Source organism: Sander lucioperca, chromosome 11 (assembly GCF_008315115.2).
Source record: "Sander lucioperca isolate FBNREF2018 chromosome 11, SLUC_FBN_1.2, whole genome shotgun sequence".
Classification (NCBI taxonomy): Eukaryota; Metazoa; Chordata; class Actinopteri; order Perciformes; family Percidae; genus Sander; species Sander lucioperca.
Window position 1 is genome coordinate 17,796,342 of NC_050183.1, and position 20,378 is coordinate 17,816,719.

Here is a 20,378-nt window from a genome sequence, read left to right on the forward strand (position 1 = left end):
AAAAGGGGTTATCAGTGTTTTAAGCCCCCAACGTCTCCTTCCAGACAGTGCTACCTAGGATTAGGCAATGGTTATGGATAGGGTTAGGGTTAAGGTTAGGGTTAGGGTTAGGTGCCTCGAAGTCAACGGTCGCACCGCTGCCTGGATGAAGACGTTGGGGGCTTAAAACACCATCGAGTGAAAAAAAGGGGCAGAGCCAATGAGGAGAGACAAAAAAAAAACCTTCGGTTCCATCTTTTTTTTTTCAGCACACAATGGGACAGGCTGATGTTTGAGTGAGCACGAGCCAAAGCCAACATGGCAACACACAATTAAAGCCCTGATGGATTAGGACACAGTTACCAGCAACAGCGTGTCAACATGGCCCAGGGTGGTTGCTGCGAGCGACATATCGAGGATACTGCGGCTACGTGTTGGAAACAGACTAATGGGAAGCGATTTGGGGTTGGCCCAAGACATAATTACCGTCCCCACCTCTGCTGTTCAATGAGGCCTGAGGCCTCCTGGGATACGCCTATTTCAGTCAGGTAATGGATAGCCCATGCCCAGGAGCGGATGATCAAATTGTCTGCAGCAATCTGCTTTTTTGCTCTCCTGATTGTCCCCAAAGACATAAAGAGCTGACCCAAGGATTTTTTTTTTTCATCTCTATTAGGGCCAAGCCAGCTTAAGAAGCAAAGCTCTCCCCCACCGTCACAGTTGTTGTATGGTGGCGGTGAAGTGTGTCTTTGTTTTTGTGCATGAGTGTTTGTGCTGGGGACGGTAGCAAAACTTCACTGTGATTTATGTGTTGCCATGCTAACAAGAGCATAATGGAGTTGTTTTTGCATATACATGTTTGGGCTCTGAGGGGCCAACTGTATGGCTGGGACAGGGGAGAATACATGTATGGACCAGAGAGAAAGATGGAAGAGAGAGAGGACAAGTCCATATGATAATCATTAAATGTGTGTTGATCATTCTTGATCTTTTTACGTGGACGACGTCTTGGGTTGAGAAGTCACTTTATTTACAGCTGAATTACCATTCTTAACCTTCATCAGTGTTACTATAGCAACCAACAATCATAACGCTTAAAACTAAGGACAGAGTAGAGGCTGGTGTAATATAAAAAAATATGTAGGCACTATATTAGCTGTCTGTGCCAAAAGTCTCAGATCTGGATCTTCATCCTCCAGGAGACTAGCCTTACCTCTTGTCTCTTCTCTCTCTCAGTGAATACTTTTCTTGAGTTTTGCCTCTGTGTGTATGTGTAGTCTGTTCTCTTTCCAGGCCTGTAAAGATAAGGTTGTGTGGCCCTGATCCTGCTTTTAAATTTGGTAGCAGCTGAGAGAATGCTTGACGTCTTGCTGGATCCTATTCTCTCTTTCTCCTGAGGCTTTCTCCATTTTTGTTTCTGTCAAAGTTTTTATTCTTTTGAGGGTTTTTCCTTATCCATTCTGAGGGTCTAAGTGTAAATACACTGACTGAGGGCTATGTTAATAAAATTGACTTGACAATAATTGTCACTTTATGGTTCTTAACCCAGCACTTGGCTTTATCTTAACTTGATACTTTATGACAACACAATTTGCAAACTTTCAGCTTGTACTATAATACAGGCTTTTTGTTATGATGTGTGGTCTACAAGCTCAAGGCGAGCTAACCTCCTGATGACATCATCAAGGGCCATTTTCTCAGACTTCAGAAAGCTCTCTCCAGAGCCACAGAGGACATTATACCAGATGAGTAGTACTAGCCATGACTATTAAACTGACCAGAATGTGTAGAATTGAAGGAGTTTACCTTTAAATCTTGAAGAATTAACCAAAATCTTTGGGGATATGCTAGTACACAGCATTCATACTGAGAAAAAATAGAAATGGAAAGAAAAACCAATTGTAGTTTATCTTTAGTCCAAATATTGTATGTATCCAACCATGAACCATGTAAGAACAAAAGCTCACTGAGCTGAATGCATCGTTACATACAAATGTTTTTTATCTGACTTGGGAGAACACAATCCTTTTGAATCAGAAATCAAGGTTTACAGGAAATGTGATCTTTGTTTTGACAAGCACACGCTTCTGCTTGATGTCCTTTTATCCTTCAGGGTTTACACGGATCAAGAATAATTGACAATACAGTATATCTGTTAGACGCTGATAGGAGGAGAGAATAAAACCAAGAATTACTCTCTTGCCCTCCCACAGCGACACGTCTTAGTATTTTAACAGACGAAAAAAGGATTGAGCAGTGTAGATAAATCCACGCCACACAACTATCACATTGTTTGCTATAATTAAACTCTGCCATCCCTTGTGGTTGGGGAAAGAGACTTCAGTTAGTGAAAACATGTCACAAGCTCCTAGCAGGTTGTTTGTATTGTCAGTGATAGTTTATCAATACCCTGGATCTTAATCTTGCTTTCTCTGGCACTGGGGGTCCCCGAGCCTTTCTACATCGACCTTTACCCAACTGGCATTACAACATGAGTGAATGACTTCTGGTGCGGAGAGAGATTGTCTTTAAATCCCCATGGAAATTATCCTCAACGCCAATGTTTTGCTTCCTATATCCGCTTTTACGGCCTTTTAATGAAACCGTAGAAGGAACCCCTTTAAATTTAGCAATTACTCGTAAAACTTTAATGTTAAGACAATGAGTCTAGTAAGGGGCCTTTCAGAGACATGAGGTCACCACTGATTTAAGACTATGCCATGCTATAATGTAACATGAGGATGTGGATGATTCAGAGTCTTTCATTTTGATAGAAAAAGTCCACTAAAGGTTCATCAAGCCATTTGTACCCTCAAAACATAATAATGGCAGCCATATTGGAAAAGAATAGCAGTATGGAGGCATTTCATCAAAATCAAAAACTATTTCCCTTAGGGTGAGCTCCCACTTCTTCATGGGGCCTTGACACCAGAGGTTAGCGAGAGGTGATTGTCTCTCTATCTACAGCGAATAGAAGAATGGACTCCCACGTGTACCCGCTGGCCCTGAAGGCTATCAGGTTCAGGCATCTATACCTTGAAAATGCTCCCTGTCCAGTGTCCCCTTTCATTCATCATCGGCCTTATAATGTCTGGAAGAAATATGCTGCTGTAAGTATCATCATTCATGGTTGTCACAGGTTGAGTCCCCCATTTGTTCTGGAGCCATAAAGTTCCTGTAATTCTTTCAGGTAGCCTGTGCAGGCCTCGGAGTCTGACAGTTAAGTCTATTTACACAAAAAGACAACAGGGCATTGGCAGTTTGGGAAATACAGTAGAATGACCAATGTGGGGAATTTGTGAATTTTGTGATTTTGTTTAGTTTTGGTTCATGTTGGACTTCAAAAAGCAATGTTTGTTGTGTTGTGTTAACATGTTATTCTGATGTTTTTTTTACTCATTTCATCAGCAAAGGACACTTTCCTTTGTTTAATTCGTTTGGCACCAACACATTTTCTCTTTTTTTAACGTCCCATCAAGTTTTTCCTGAACACGTAAGGGACAAAATAATGACATGTTATCCCTAGAGTATGATGTTGTGCTATATCAAACCAACTTGGCCTTAAAATGACTTGTTAACTGGAGAAAAAAAAATGTTGTGATAGAAAATATCTATGAATAAGCCAAAAAAATGTATTGATTTATTCTGTTGTGAATGGATTACCTACTCCTGCTGTTCTTACAGTAATTGCACACATTTGTTATTGCTTTGATGGTCAAGATTCATACTTACACCCAAAAAATACTTTTACAGTATACACTTACTTTCTTACTTCCTTCTGTATGTAAGATGTTACCTTTGATTTACACTTTAAAAAGGAATCCAAGACTTGACTTTGGAATGTAAACAAGTTATTTTTTACCAGCAACTTTTTAATCCAAACTTTCTCTCTACCTGCCTAGTCTCACTTTGCCAGACCCTCCTTCAAAGCGCGCTGAAGGAGGGTCTGGTTAGTCCACATAGCATTCGGGGATGGTAGGAAAATGTGCTCTGGTTTAATGGCATTTCTTTAAACCAATCAGAATCGTCATGCGGTGGTAAACTCCACACAGAGCCACTGCAAAATAGTTGTGCGAGAAAACTCAGATTGGACAGATAGTCGAGCTAGTTGTCTCAATTTACCCTGCAGAGATCTGAGGACCAGTCAACAAATTTAAAATTCCAACACAAAGAAAGCAGAAGGAAACGGAAAATACATGCATCCGGTGGAATTTCCTGCAGCACCAGAGCAATCCCGGAAGTGGAATGCGAAAGATATAGACTACTACCTGCCTAACCAACCAACTCAACCCTGTCTTATGCCAGCCCAGTCTCATTGCAGTTCATGAAATGGTGACGTTATTTAATCTATTGATTCGTGTACAGGGACACGATTTTCTCGTTTTTATCGTGGTGGTGAGCACACATTTTAAAGTAATTTATTGCAATGGGAAGCATCTTTCGTGATAACAGCACGATTATGGTAGCGAGTAATGTTGAAAAGCCAAAAATCCACGGAGACCGGGGATCGCGTCCCACGTGTGGCAGTTCCTTTCCGCATTCTTCTTCTCCTAACCACAACTGTCCCGTTGTTGTCGCCATCTCCTGTGTGTGATGGTTCCTTTTCCCGTTGTTCTTTTCCAAACCACAACTGTCCCAATGTAGCGCGTCCCGCGTGTAGCGGTCCATCCCGTTGTTGTCGCCGGCATGTGACGTTTCATTTCCCCGTTGTTGCGTCCCCCAGAGCAGCCCAGTGTCATGGCAGTTGTCGCCGGCGTTTCATTTTGTCGTTGTTGCATCCCCCACAGACCGCGGATCGTGTCCCGGCGGCCGTTGTCACCATCTACCGCGTATGGCGTTTCATTTCCCCGTTGTTGCGTCAGCCGGCTGAAGCCCAGTCTCATGGCAGTTCGTGAAATGGTCACGTTCCCATTTTGTGGTGACCACCACGAAAAAAACAAGAAAATTGTGTACCTGTTGACGAATCAATAGATCAAAATAACGTGACCATTTCACGAACTGCCGTGACACTGGGTTGCTTATGCGCTTGTGTGAGAAAGTGGCGAGTAAGCTGGCAACCCTGCTAAGATTAGGGAAGTGCTCCATAGCCATCTGCTTCAACCACTTTCACCCCACACTACAAACACCAACAATTCCCAAAGTGGATACACTACTATGCAGGGTAGATTTACTTACTGCTTAACAATTTATTTTCTCAAACATGATCAAACCTTGGCTTCTTTGGTCCCGCGACTAGCTTTGCAACCTTGGACAAAAGCTGCAGACTCAAACGGAACCCCTTATTTAACCCTTGTGTTGTCTTCCTGTCAACCTTTGTTTTTGCTTTTTCCAACGTTTTAAATTGTTAAATTTTTCTTCTACACATTTTCAGCGCTTATTTCTGTGTCCCATATTTTCTGATATGAAACAAAAATTGAAATGGGTCAATTTGACCCGAAGGGCTAATAGCATCACCACAATAAAGAAACACAATTGCCTTTTACAAAAAGATGGCCAAAAAAGGTAATCCCCAGTCATTGACATCTGCTTCTAGTTCACTGATGGCACTCCAGCTCCACCCAACCAGAAACCTTCAACATGACAACATACACAAGCCATGGCAGAGACTCTAGAGATGGCACAGGTGGATGAACTCATCTCCTCTTAAACTGTAAGATGATGTAAGCAATGCAAACCATGGGTAGATATAAAATTAAAGAAGCTTTGTGCTGTGGAGAGACATTTATGATGGGTTTATGGTGTTGTCATTTATACATATGTTCATTTGTCTATTTTCTTAGTTTATTGTGTGGTTTAGAATATTTTAGAATATTTCACTGTGTCATCTATAAAAGACTGTCATCTTTTCTTGTTTTTTGTCTGGGTGGGTGGTGATGACGAAGGGGGGGTGGGGGTTCATGTTGCAAATTATATGTTTTGTCTGTCGTGTTTAAAGTGCCCATATTATGAAAAAACACTCTTTCTGGGATTTGGGGTGTTATTTTGTATCTCTGGTGCTTCCACACGCATACAAAATTTGAAAAAAAACAACATCTATGCTGTTTTGAGTGAGATATGGGTTTCTGAATGTGTCCTGCCTTCAGTCTCCGGGTGAGCTGTTCAAAATCTGCACGGTTTTCTACGTAACTAGCCGAGACGAGGGGCCTAGGGGGCTAACCGTTAGCATGCTAGCTCGTTCTCAATGGCAAAACACTGCTACAACACACACAAATTCACCCTAATCTACAAAATAAATTGTATAGAACTACTTACATGTCCCTGTTCTGCAGGTATTCCACACAAAGTTGGAAGTGCGCCCTCATTTAGAAGAAATCTCCCGGCTAATCCTGCCTTGTACAGGACGAAGTTGCAGAAACAGCTAGCTAGCTCATGTAATCCTTACCTAGCTACTGCGCATGTGCAACTGACAACAAAGATGTTACAGAAGTTGAGATGTCTCACTCTGTAGCTAAAACAGAGACCTGACACAGGGTGAAAAGAGGAGCTGCAGCAATGTGCAGTACAACAAAAATATGGTGTTTTTTGAAAATTAAACCATGTAAACCTATTCTGAAACAATCTCAAATTACAATTATGAACCTGAAAATGAGCATAATATGGGCACTTTAAATTAAAAAATGTAATCATACAAAAAAAAAAAAGATTTAGATCTTTGATTTTGTTGGCAATTTTTGAAATTATGTGTCACTTCTAGAAGAGCCATTTTTTTTCCGGCCCAAAGAATTGTACATGTGTGAATGAAAATTGAATTTAAGTGAAATTATCTTGTCCTGGAACTGCTGTTGCACGCATGTGATGCTCAAGATCAAGAAGTGCATCCCTCTATGCCCCCAATCTCTACAGAGAATGTACCATTCACATCTCTAGATACACCATCTGAGTTTCTGTTGCTGTCTGAGCAGTGAATAATCTTTGAAATGGCTAATCATCCAGAAGACTGAACATGTGAAGTCTTACTGATACATCTTACGAAGAAATTGTGCTGTTAGCTTCATCACCACCATATGCTGTGTCTCAAGCGTTATGTTGGTAGAAGTTGACAAATGTGATAATTAGCCCAGCATCTTCAAACTGCAGCCTTGGTTGATGCATCAACATGTCATCCAGTTGACTGGCCAAAGCTTCCCCAAGAATAGGACCAAATATCACCTCAGATGTGTCAGATAATAAATTAGCAACACCCCCGCTGCCATAAATCTGTTGACATGACAACAGTTTTAGTGAGTATCTCATCTTGTCCTTCTGTGCAGTGCATTGGTGTTCACATCTTGTTTTGGATCATCCTTTGTCTGACAGATAAAACTGATATAATCTTAACGTTCCCATTGTTAGAACCATGCACTGCTGGCATCATCAAAAAAATGAGCTTTTGTGCACTGCCAAAAATCATTATATTATTATTACACATGAAATATGATTAACATATTGATAAATAATCAAACCATAAATAATTAAAACTATTATTATTAATAAAATCATGGTCAGCCTGGGCTACAGTAGGCTTACCTTCCTAATGCCCCTTTGCTAACTCAAATTGTGCTGCATGACTGACTGGCTATACAAAACACGTTAAAGTTTAACAAAATGGATATGGAACTGAATCAAAAATCCCCATCTGCACCACATGCACCAGAATCTACAGGATTTACTCCTTCAAACTCAGAACCACCATCAGTTTTTAATATCCTAAGCGACTTCTCCAAGCACGATCAACATGTTTCTCTCCTTGCTTAGTCTATCCACGACGTTCCACTTCCGGGATTGCTCTGTTGCTGATTTTACTCTTTTCGGCCGGACGTCTGGTACCTTCCTCTTTCTTTCTGTTGGAATTTCTGTCTAAACTGAGTTTTCTGTTGCACGTGGGATCTATGGCCATATAAAACAGAGTGCCCACCCATAAAAACCATGTGCCCCCTTGCTTATAATTGTCTGACGCTTCTGATCTGAATATATATAATAATATATATCAGTGAATGACTCAACTTCCAAGTTTAGATTTTCTATTTGAGAACAAAAGCTCCTCTCCATCCTTGCCATCTTTTTTTTTAAAATCCTTTAGGTACATCAAGGCTCCTTGGTCCCCCTCGCATATGTCTTATTTCTTGTTTACCTTCATCTATTCTTGCTCATATTTTCTGGTCTTAGTTTAAAACAGCAGTATCTTCATGGTCAGCATGTATAGAGTGAGAGTAGGATAGATAGGCAGGAGTTTCATACTGCAGCTTTAAATCTGGTGTAAAATTTTGCAAAGAAGTATACACCTGAGGAAATTAATATTTTTCCTGTCAGGCTGCCATGCCGTTTATAAATCTAGACAGCTTCTGTTTATCTGTTCTACAACATGCCATGTGAAGATGTTTGGATGAGCTGTAGTAGCTGGAAGACATAATAAGATTTGCATAAAAATTTATTTGACATACATTTGATAAATGCAGGCTTAAAAAACACTTTAAATTTGAAACAACTTGTGAAATACTGTGGTTATTTTACCCTGTGGTTGTTTCCAATGAACTATAATTGCGCTATGACATTATAGCCAATAAACATTTTGTCCTTGCTTATACAACTAGCAACTAAATAAATGTATCACATTGAACATTATAAAGGGTACGTAGAGGTTGGGCTGAGTTAGGAACTGTTGCTGATGTTGGCCGGTGATGTTGCCCTATACAACTAAACTTGACATGACTTAACATGACTTTTATTTTTTCATATAAAATCACTCTGATGTTCCTTGTATATAAAATGTGCCAAACACATTAAGGATGACTTGATGTCATTTCAAGACTCTGTGGTGGATTTGCTTTTCTGTAATCTTTGAAAATTGCTTCAACAAAGTACTGTTTGTAACTCAATTATACAAAGGAGGCATAGTGACACTGTCACCTCACAGCAAGGTCCTGGATTCTATTCCCTCTCTTAGAAGAATTTGCATGCTGTACCCTTCTCCTTTCACAGTAGGTTACAAAATACATGCAAGCGGACTGGAGACTCTAAATCCTCCAGAGGTGTGAATTTTAGATTGAAATAACCGTGTAAACCCATTAATGGCATGGTAACCTTTACAGTGTGTTCCCCTGGCCTGCCTTCAACAAAATATACTGTGTATTCTACCTGTCATGACCCTAAAGTACAACACAGTAAGGGCAATAAATTTATGAATTACTGAATATTAAGATCTGATAAAAGTTACATAAAACTACAATTTGTTTGCAATCAGTAATTCCCTTTCTTTTTAGAATGATGAGATTAACATTTACAGTTTGAAACTCAGGTCGGATTATTGACAACAGAGAGTTCCATGGAGCCACAGACACCCACGACCACAGGCATAGATTTACTGTTTGTCAATTGGTTTTGTTGTAATGTCATTACATGCAAATGTGTTGGGAAATATATATTATAGTATAATATAAAACTCAAAGGTGGTCTTAAGGGGACATCTAAATTATTATAGTACTGAGGGCCTGTCTTGTAGGGGGACCGGTTGTCAGTTCAGTTTGTGTTTACATGCACCTACCCAAATACATTAATGTTAAATCAAATTACCGCAGAGTCATTTACACACAGCAAACTTGGGGGCAGAAATATTCCAACATAATGGAGCTCCTATGTAGAGTACGCTGTGTGATTTGGGGTTCAATAGGGGCTCACAGCTTCTACCTTCAGGACCCCAGTGGGTTAATCCAGACATGTTGGGAAGAAAGCATGGATACTCCCTGGACAGGTCTATCACAACAACACAAGTCTACAAACTCACATACATTCACACCTACAGCGCAATTTATAATATAAATTTCAGGAAACTGGAGCACATGGAAGAAACTCACAAAGACATGGGAAACATGTACCTGCTAGGACCGTCTTGCTTGGGTATTGGTGCTAACTAAGCTGCTACCGTTGGCTATCACAAAGCTATTATTAAAGTAAATGGAGATCAACAGTATTGGATAGTAACTTTAGCCATAACAGTTCTCTTTTTTTTTTTACCATTTGGGGGCAGCGGAAACAAGTTGTGAAAATAACACTGACATATTATCACCTTTTAATTTGATAAGGCAAACTCATTAGCAAACATTTGCCTATTTACACATCCAAAAGTTATGGAGCAATATTATCATTAGTTTTGTGTCATGTTTCTGGCCACCGGGGCAGATATAAGTCCAATATTCACGTTCTCTCTCTTTTTCTCTCTCATTTAGCTCCGTTGTTGATCTTTACCAAATCCTGAGGGAAATATATGTCTCTTTAGCTGCTAAATGCTTCACTATGTTCACCAGCTAATCTCTTTCCGTTTGATGCTAAACAGGTAATGTACAGGTGCTGTTAGAGCAATTTAGCTAAAAACAGCTACTTACTGCAGCCGAAAACACCATGAGAGCTGCGAGAGTGAACCAAAACAATAAAGTTGCGGAACGGTTTTTAAGGTCATGTGTGTCTGTCTGTCTTTTTCAATTCTTAATTGATTCAGATTAACAAATTTCTATTCCAAGGATGGCATTCCTATGTCCTACTCTGTAATATATAAATACTAAAAGGTGCATACATTCCAAGTAGTGCTGATGTGAAATGGTGCATTTGGCCACTATATGATGCCATTTTCAAAATGGGTCTACAGGGGATGCTTGAATCATAGGTCAATACAGCAAGACATATTGTCACTAATGGAGTGCATGGTTTGTAGGGGACAATGTGTTTACTCATGCCTTGTTTATATTTACAAAGAAAAAAAAATTCCCTGTTGACATAATTTGATGAACAACCACTTTAAGAACATCAGTCTGGTGAGACATATTTGGCACAGGACCCCCTTTGCTAACTTTCCATTCTTTAACAATTTATCACACTGTCAAGTAAATCTTTTCTGCTGCTGCAAGCATTAACAATTATAAATTCAAGCTAGTGATTGCTATCAATATTTTTTACATGGGTGGGTCTACTAAACTTAATCAATGGTGATAAGAATAATTTTTTTTCAATCATTGCTGCTAATGTCATCAATTATGCTCAAGTCCACAGTACAGATGCTAGCGCTGTTTTGTTTCTCAACTGCATCTGATTTCTTTTCACCTGATGTAAGCCATTTTGAGAGCGACTGGAACAGCTCTAATCATAAACTGACGCAATTTCAGAAGCAGCGTAGAGAAAGTGATGTTTTGATGTTCAGTGTTCATTCTTGTGAACTCATTTGCATGTGCCTAAATAAACCTGGATGTCAGTCAGTTGTCTGTCAAATTAAGAGATCCCTGATGTGAAAATCATGCTAAGGTGGTGAGCCTGGTGTCTTTTACGAAATCATGCAAATGTAGAATGTATGCAGTACTCATATTTTTTAATGTAATATTTTGAAACGAGGGCTGTCAATCGATTAAAATATTGAATTGTGATTAATTGCATGATTGTCCATTAGTGATTAATCACAAATGAATCATCACACATTTTTTTATCTGTTCTAAATGTACTTTAAAAGGGACATTTTTCAAGGTTTTAATGCTCTTATCAACATGGGAACGGACAAATATGTTTCATTCATGCAAATGTTTATTATTGCAACAATCCAAAACAATGACAAATACTGTCTAGAATATTCTCCAGAATAACCTTAAAGTAACTGTATGTTAAAAAAAAAAATCTAAAAGCATAATATGGCAAACTCAAGCCCATGAAGCAACAACAGCTGGGCATATTGACCTGAATGTATCATTACTTGGTAATACTAACACAATGTAGTGTCCCACTTTACACTTGTACTTTTAACTTAATTGCGTTCCTGGAAGGGCTGCGGCCCCGCGAGCAATTGCAGTCATTCAAGTCAATGCTTGATATGGCACGTCCCACATGCTTGCGTGATGCGGCTCTCCGCTCCGCTAAAGATACGCGCCAAGACTATTTTCACGCGAGCTGCTGGGCATTTGAATAGCCGGGCAGGAAGTGAAACAGGAGAGCATCCAGTCAATTTAAAACATAATAGACACCACAGATAATTTTTATAAGGACACCTGAAAAGGTAATGGTAATTCAATTCACATCGACAGTACATGCAAATAACTTTAGGGTTGTCGAGAGAACCATCAAGAAGGGCTTTGAAACTGAACTCGTCATTCATAATACCCTTTTTTATCCATTTCTGCTTAAAGAGGTTTATTTCTGATAGCCAACAACGTTACTGCTACAAACTACAAACTATGGAGCGGGTCGAGGCCCAAATCACAGAATGCGCATGTGTTAATCGCATGTCAAAAAGTGCCGTTAAAAGGAATTTGCATTAATTCGTTATTATCATGTTAATTTTGACATCCCTAAATAAAACACTGTCATTTTCATAGCACAACAACCACTAAGTGCTAAATTTTTCACAAAACAGCATTGTCAATCAAAGTGCATCATGTCAACAGTCCAAGGCAAGCATCAGCACCTGAAGCCAGAATGACTGATGACTTCCTTTATTATCCTTGCATGTTAGAACTGTGTGACCACTTCACAAATCAATAATCACAAAAACCCTCAGTCCCTCCCCCCTTTCCGCTGAAACCCAAAACGGTCTCCTACGCCCCTCCCCCGACAAGGGAGAATGAATGTGTGTGCATGAGCAGTGATTGACACACAGTTAGACACCCCCCCCCGGCCCCAATTGGTGCATCTGAACAGGAAGCTGTGGATATTTGCAAATCGCACTACACGCTGGAGGTGGTGCCAGAGGAGCCAAATTTTTTTTAATTACCTGCTTCATGTAGTTCTACTGGAACATAGGGTCAGTTTCAGTTTCTTATCTACTGCACCTTTAAATGTCAACACAATGTCTTACAATCAAATAACAGTTTTCATCTATAAATGATATACTAATATATTAGTTTATGTTGACATTTTTGTGGGATACAATGCATAGATGCAATGTTAGTAATTCTTAGTAATGTGTACACTGTCACAATTGATTTAAATGCAGAAGATGGGAAAAAAAACTCAACAACCCACTTAATCAATTGCCTTGTTATCAGCAACCAACGTCTTGTTGCCTAATACAACACCACAATTCAGACAATCATCACAACATGTAATTTTAATTGAATTATATACACTTTATGGTGGTATTCATTTTACAAAGAATTAGCTGTTCCTTTGAAATGGAATCTTAATTGATGATGATAATAATAATACATTTGATTTATATGGCACTTTTGATAACACTCAAAGACAAGTTACAGAGTTTAAAAAAAAGAAAGAAATCCACACTAAAAATCCCCACACATTAAACAAACATTAAAAGCAGCTCTAAAATGGTGAGTTTTTACTTGTCGTTTAAACGTGGACAGATTAGTGCGGTTGCAGATGTGTTTGGGGAGAGAGTTCCAGAGGGAGGGGGCAGCTATGGAGAAGGCTTTGTCACCCCATGTCCGGCACTCGGTCTCGACTGGTGAAGACAGCAGTTTGGGAATTTACTGGGTGTGACTGTGACCATTTCCTGCCAAAACCCCATGATGCTTTGACCTTTTCCTTAATGACTCAGAAATGGTGTTTAATTACTGTGGCTCACTTGGTGAATGAAATATATACAATTCCATCATTCTGTTAGTAGTGCCACCAGCCCATTCCCTGAAGTCTGCAATCCATCATGCTGACATGATCTGGCATGTGCTTGTTACATGTAGCTGACAGCTCAGTGACCATACATGTAAGAGAGGCCCTTTTAGTAGCTCTTGAAAAGGTCACAGACTAAAAAACCTATTAGATACTGAAAGGTATTGAGAATTCTGATGTTGGGTAATTTGCCTCAGATTACTAGACCTTAAGTCAAGGAATCCTGGCTCCTGATGCTTGTTACGTCATCCTTTAGCAAATTTCCATTATAAGATATTAATGACCCATGTTCCGAGACTTTCCATAATCTCAACTTTTGGGATCTTGCAAGACTTGGGTGATTGGTTCTTCTATGCAATTTCTATTGCAGTTTGCACTAAGATGTTTGAATCGGGAATCCAAGCCGATCAGTGGCCCCAAATCATGTCCAGGGCATTTTAAGTGGAATTTTTTAAGGTTTGCTCCACTGATTGTGATCTTTGAATTTCCAAACCTTTTGTTCCATTTTTTTTATCTTTTCCCTGTGCTGTGCTGCAACATCCTCTGCTGCACCTATGTGTACAGCTGATTCCAGCAGCTTCTAGAAGACATCCAAGCCATAGGTGACATTGCTTGACCCTCGACCATTGCTTGACTATTTAAAAATCAACAGCACTGCCCTGCCTAATGCCACAATCATGTCATATCAGAATTACTGTTAATGACCAGTTTTCACCTTGTAAACAGCCTTCACGTCACCTGTCATAATTAAAAGTGGGGAATTCAGATTTCAGTCTGATATATCTGACTTAATAATATGGCAGTAGCTGATAACCAAACAAATATTGTTGCCTCACATTACCAAAGTCTGTTGCTCACTGTAAAGTTGTTTTGATATTGTGCTTTCAATGATTGTAATTCCATTCACAATTTTGATTTGATTTATTGGGATCTCCATTAGCTGGGGCCATAGCCACATCAATTCTTCCTGGAGTCTGCCCAAAACCTGTGCATCTACACAGAGATAAACATAAATAAACATGACATGAATCAATGATGGTCAGATCGAACAAAACATACATAAACAAAAACCCTTAATGAGACTATATATTTTGATTTTGATGGGAGTGGCAGCATCCATTAAATATTAGCAAATGCAGAGAACTGCTCAGCAAGGAGAGGTTCCTCAAGTAATATTTTGAATCAGTTTTTTTTCTTGAGATTTTCCGATATGTTATGATCCAGTAAAATGAGTAAAATATGAGATGTATTAATCCCCATTTTTGTTATCTTTGCCGCCATCTTGACTGTAAAGCTGCTAATGGAGCTGGGATGTAAAATGGATGTACATGGCGGCGCGTCCATGAGTATGTCCATGGCGGTTTATTTTGGCCTTAATGGAGACAGGAGGGACAATCGAGTGAGATTCAACTCTTCTTTGTTCGGTAGGAGAGGGAGACACATCTGGTGGAGAGCTGCCTCTACTGCACTTTTCTAGTTTGCCCTGTATTCTATCCAACAAATGATTTTTTTTATAAACAGACATTTTGACTTCATTAAAAATTAGAAAAAGAAAAGCAGGGTTGTAATTGATACCAATAATAATGGGTCCATTCCATTTGAGTGTCAGTCATGCCATGTCAGCGCACAAGCATTCATTATTTTCAGTAAAAAACTGAAACTGGACCACCCAAATGTAATTAGTTACACCTCTGCTATTCTTTGTATGAAATGTCAAAACAATGATAAAAAAACAAGCCTTAATCGACTTTCAGATTGTGCATAAGGAAGATTGCAGTTATTAAATTCAAGCACATTCAAGTACATTCAAAGTTTCACGTTTGTTTGAAATACTAGTGGGTGAAACTTTGGAAACACACTAATGGTATCTGTGTATCATTAGTGCTGCTTTGCATCAAGAGTGCTCAAACACAAATGGAAACGTACTGCATATTAGTTTCATGCTTCAGTTTTTATCATGGATAGTACAAACATTTGAGTGGATAAAAGAACACAGTATGAATGTCTGCACTCACTCATAAATTCCCATGGTTTTTAATACACAGCACAAGACAGAAGCAAACACATTTCAGCGCTTCACCTTTGTCAGCATTTTCTTTTGTTCTTAATGTGTTCAGCCATTCTCTTATAAAAAAGTTTTAAAGTAAGGTTGGCTTTTGCTTTCTTCTAGCTCACATGCTGACAGGGTTTTTGCATGTGTATCCTCTAGAGACAGATCTCTCTAGCTGGGAGGTGTTTTACAGGCTTTAACAGTACAGCTCTTCCCTTTAGGGACCCTCAAACAGACACAAATCACTTTGACATGTCTTTCTTCTTCCCCTTTTTTTCATACAGGATATAGGCATTTGGAGAAATGGCCAGTTCTTCATATTACATTCTCGATTCCAATAGCAAGCAATGACTTTGAGAATAAATACTAACATGTGGACATTATGCTGTCAGTCAAAATAGCATTAAATGCACAAATTGGACTGTGACAGGAAATTCTTTTTTTGGTTTCAATTACACAAATTTGATATTGCTTGAACATGAAATGCTGCATTTGTACAGTTTTAGGTTCCCTTGGGTCCGCATTAGTTCAGTTTCCATGGCACGCAGAGACTTCCAATTGCAATACTGCAAATCCAGCGGAAAAAACTTCTTGATCACATCAGTGCAGGCACAGCAGTAATATGGAAATCCTTGTCATGGTTTGAACCAACAAGAGGGGGATTAATGGAAAGAAACGAAGCTGTGAGCAAGGCTAATACACCGTTAAGTGTGCTTTATGTGCTGAAGGGTTGCTTAGTCCAATTTTGGTTTTATGCTATCACTCTCTTCCTCACTGAATTTTTACTTGACATGTGGTAGACTGTCAACACAACCTTTCAGAAAATAATACATTCGCAAATAATTCAAGCTTACTTGTAGGCAGAGAAACACTATCATGTTTTCTCTCAATCTCTTTATCTAGTTCTGTCTCCATCTGGTGTTTTAGCCCACTGTTTGGCTGCTGCCGTATGAAGCCAGCCTGTGATCTGTAACACACATGCAATGCTTCAGAGGAAATCATGTTATCACAAAAATCATGAATGGCAAAGGCTTCAGTAAGTTTGCATTGCACACTATGACCAATCTTTTAAGGTCATAGGTATGTAAAGACTATACAGTGTGCCTAAAACTATTATGAACACATCAGTGAGCAACACTGTTAAACTGGGCAACTGTAGTCTATTTTGACTTAATCCCACATACACCGTCCTGCTGCCCCAAATACTTACTAGAGCACCAAATGTGGTTTAATCCACCACTGAAAATGGTCCCCAACAAATAGACTATTTACTTCTGTAAACATTTTAACTACAGTTCCCACTAGGGCTTTAAAAAAAAGCCAAAGTACAGATTTGTGACCTGTCTTTAAAGATGTGTGTCAAGATTGGTCATCAACAAACAAAAATGTAAAGCCTAATAAGTTGTATTTTTTTAATTGCAATAGTGATATGAGGTTGTTTTTTTTGTCCAGTGCTTTAAGAGCTTCTTTGAAAGCTAAGCTTGGCCTAGCATACTGCAGAATAAATCACTAACAGTTTAGGCAGTTCCGAATACAGCCAGTGAGAATATAATGAATGTCACTTTACTCTTGTTATAAAGAAATCAATTATTTGAGTGCATTTAAACACTAAATTAACATTTACTGAATTTAGTGATTGTGGAATGTAAGCAGGGCAGTTATAGCTCATCTAGATACTTTAGCTACAGGCATGTTTGTCTACTTTGAACTGAGGTCAACTGTGTAAGCTACCTTACAGGATTTACTCATACATTGCAGTTTTTTAATTGAGAGGCAAGAGGGCCAGCCTTAATTAACACCCTCCTTTTGCCAATTAGCAAGGAAAACTGAATGTTTGTCGCTTCAATGGTTAAGAGGTTTAAGCCTCTGAGAAATGTGAGAATAGACTGACAAAAACTCCAGTGCTCTTTTGTTGCCCTATTTTTTTTATTTCTCTGGAATGCAGTAGATGCAGCATCTGTGAAAGCATCCTGACTAATTTACTGTGCGAAAACTCTTTTGTTCTTCTCGGTCCTTCACAACTTTCACACTAACTATGCAAAGTTGACCCATTCTATAAGTCTCTGTAGCATAGCTAATGTAAATTTAATAGAAGCGAGAGCTCCCAAGTAGCAAACCTGACAAGTATAAACACAACACTAACTAATATGCTTCAACAATGAAGATATCAACTTTATTGTAATGCAACTGCTGACATTCTCTGCCTCTGCTTCCTCATAGACTGGAATTAAACTAATGTCGACCATTTGCATAGTGTATGAGCTTGAGTTTGAGTGACTTGTTTCTTGTCAGAAGCTAAAATGATATCGCCTTCTGATCAATTTCCGCAGCCATGAAGTGGATGACCTTGATGAAGTACGATGCTTCATCAACTAGAAAACCTTTTCTTCAATTTAGGCCCTTTCCAGGATTTTTTCATTGTAAGACGCAACAACATCAAAGCAAATAAGCTCAGACACGCAGTCAGAGCTTTCATTTTCTTGTCATCTCCGATCCCCTGCAGGGAGCTCAGGAGGAGCCGCAGTAATAAATTACGTTTTTGGTCATTAAGACGAGGACACTGTTGAATTTGTGTTGCTCAGTGAGTTGACAAACGTGTCTCCACGTGCCTTAGTTGCTTTACCCTATTAATTGTGATATGAGAAAATAAAGTGCATTACAGCAGTGACGGCAAAGCCCAGCGTTATATGTCACAGTCAGTTTAAATTTTGGCTGCAGTGTGGGCAGCTGCTTAGAGAGAGTTTTGTACTGGACTCATATAGGTTCTGTACGCATCATCTGCAATCTCAGAAAGTTATACAACGCATGGAGGAAGCTGTGTTTCTTTGTGTGTTTTTGTTAGCTTTTCTACCTCCTACCTCCATCTGCATGTGTGTAAATGAAACAAAATAAATAAATATGTTATTGAATCTAAAAATGTGTGATGCTTCTTGATTTTCAGCCTTGGCAAATCTCTACGTGTGTGTGTGTGTGTGTGTGTGTGTGAAAGATTGCTGTTAAACCTGAGTCAAGCTGATGTCTTCAAACGTACGGCAGCCATAACACTTTCCTTATTTATTGTAAAGTGCTCCAGATGAATAAAATAATGCTCTATAAACGTACTCAGTGATAATACCTAAATGTAATTTAGGAGAATGTTTTGGCTTCAAAAATAGGAAACAGTACTTTACCCTTTCTGTAGCTGTCAAACACAAGACAGACAAGTAAAATAGCTACACTGTGCTTTTTTGCTGGCTTCACTCCCATTTATCAAGGCAACTCCCTGTCTGACTTCTAAATAATGGCCCCTTTCAGTTCATTCCCTGTCTGAAATGAGAAATTGACTTATTGTTGGCTAACACTTTCTAAAAAGCAATTAAGATTTTTTTTTCATGGAGCTTACTCTCCCACTCCTTACTCAGTGTTAAACACAAATACTTGCTATAAAGCAACAGATAAAACGCATTGGTGTTAAAAGTGGTCTCCTCTGCCCAATGTAAACATAACAGATCTATTACTCCAGCTCATAAATAAAAGAAACAATCAGATGGGGAATCATATAGTTTCTGTAAATAATACAAGGACAAAAACGGCAAATTAGAAAATGAAAAGAAATGTTAGCCGTCTGCAAAACATTCCCCAAACAGAGGTTCACAAAGGAACGTAAAATAGCATGTTTCAGAACAGTACGTTCTGTACAATAATTAGACCCCACAGGACCAATTGTGAGGTTACTGAGAGGGCTTCTTAATCTTGTCATGTAAGGTAAATCATAATGAAAATGGTAAACCGTGTTCAGAGCCTGCCTTTAAGAGTGAGTGATTAAACATGGATTACACTTGTCTGTTGTCTGTTTCTTATCATACCTCTGCTTTATTCTTAGAAAAGAGCAGTAGGGTTGAAAAGCAATGATGGTAACAAAGCACAGTTCCTCAAGCCCTCTATTTAAGTCATATTTAATAAATAATTTAAGGTAACTGTACTTTTTTCAATACCACATTCTTTGGAACCACATTCTTTTGGAAGTAGCATACAACCATTTAATTTTCAGATTAAGATGCTGCATACAAAACCAATGTTCATTTTATGAATGCTTTTTATGATTTTATACAATTCTCAACCTGATAAATTGTTATAGATTAAGCTGCCCAACAACATTAGCTCCACCTAAGCCAACCAAAAGAATAAATGCGTACAGTTATCATTAGTCTATATCTACGATGTTACACATCCGGGATTGCTCTCGTTCTGCCATAAATTCCGCCGCATGCCACTCTTTTCGTCCGGATGTCCGTTACCTGCTGCTTTCTTTGTGTTGTAATTTTAAACTGCGGTGAATTTATGAGGACTATTGTTAACTGCTCCTCAGATCTCTGCAGGGTAAATCCAGACAATCTGAGTTTTCTGTTGCACGACTAAAACAACCTTTGAACGTGCACATGTTCCCCCAAAACAAGTTCCCTCCTGAGGCTATTTTGCAGAGGCACCGTGGCTCTGCTCGGCACTTTGCCACGCCCAAGACGATTGTGATTGGTTTAAAGAAATGCCAGTAAACCAGAGCATGTTTTTCTCCCATCCCGGAATGCTGTGTGGACTCGCCAGACCCTAATCCCCAGCGCTGTGGAGGAGGGTCTGGCAATGAGAGACTACATTATCATCAAACTGCAACATTTGCATTCATTTGAAGTCATGTTTCTGGCCATCTGATGAACAAGTCCTATATTTACTATTCTTTTGTCTCTTGTTTGGTCTCTACGAGGGAAATATCCATAGATTTATTAGAAGAAAACTCCAA

The 20,378-nt window shown here is 39.1% G+C and overlaps 1 long non-coding RNA gene across 1 annotated transcript; it reads right to left on the reverse strand.

Annotated features, from left to right (window-relative positions):
* Window positions 1-5,286: 5,286 nt before the first annotated feature.
* LOC118496235 lies at window positions 5,287-19,258 on the reverse strand. The gene is made up of 3 exons (XR_004898758.1): window positions 19,247-19,258; window positions 9,719-9,727; window positions 5,287-5,420 (listed from the first exon to the last, which is right to left on the reverse strand). It is a non-coding gene; the product is annotated as an uncharacterized LOC118496235 (long non-coding RNA).
* Between the last annotated feature and the right edge of the window lie 1,120 nt (window positions 19,259-20,378).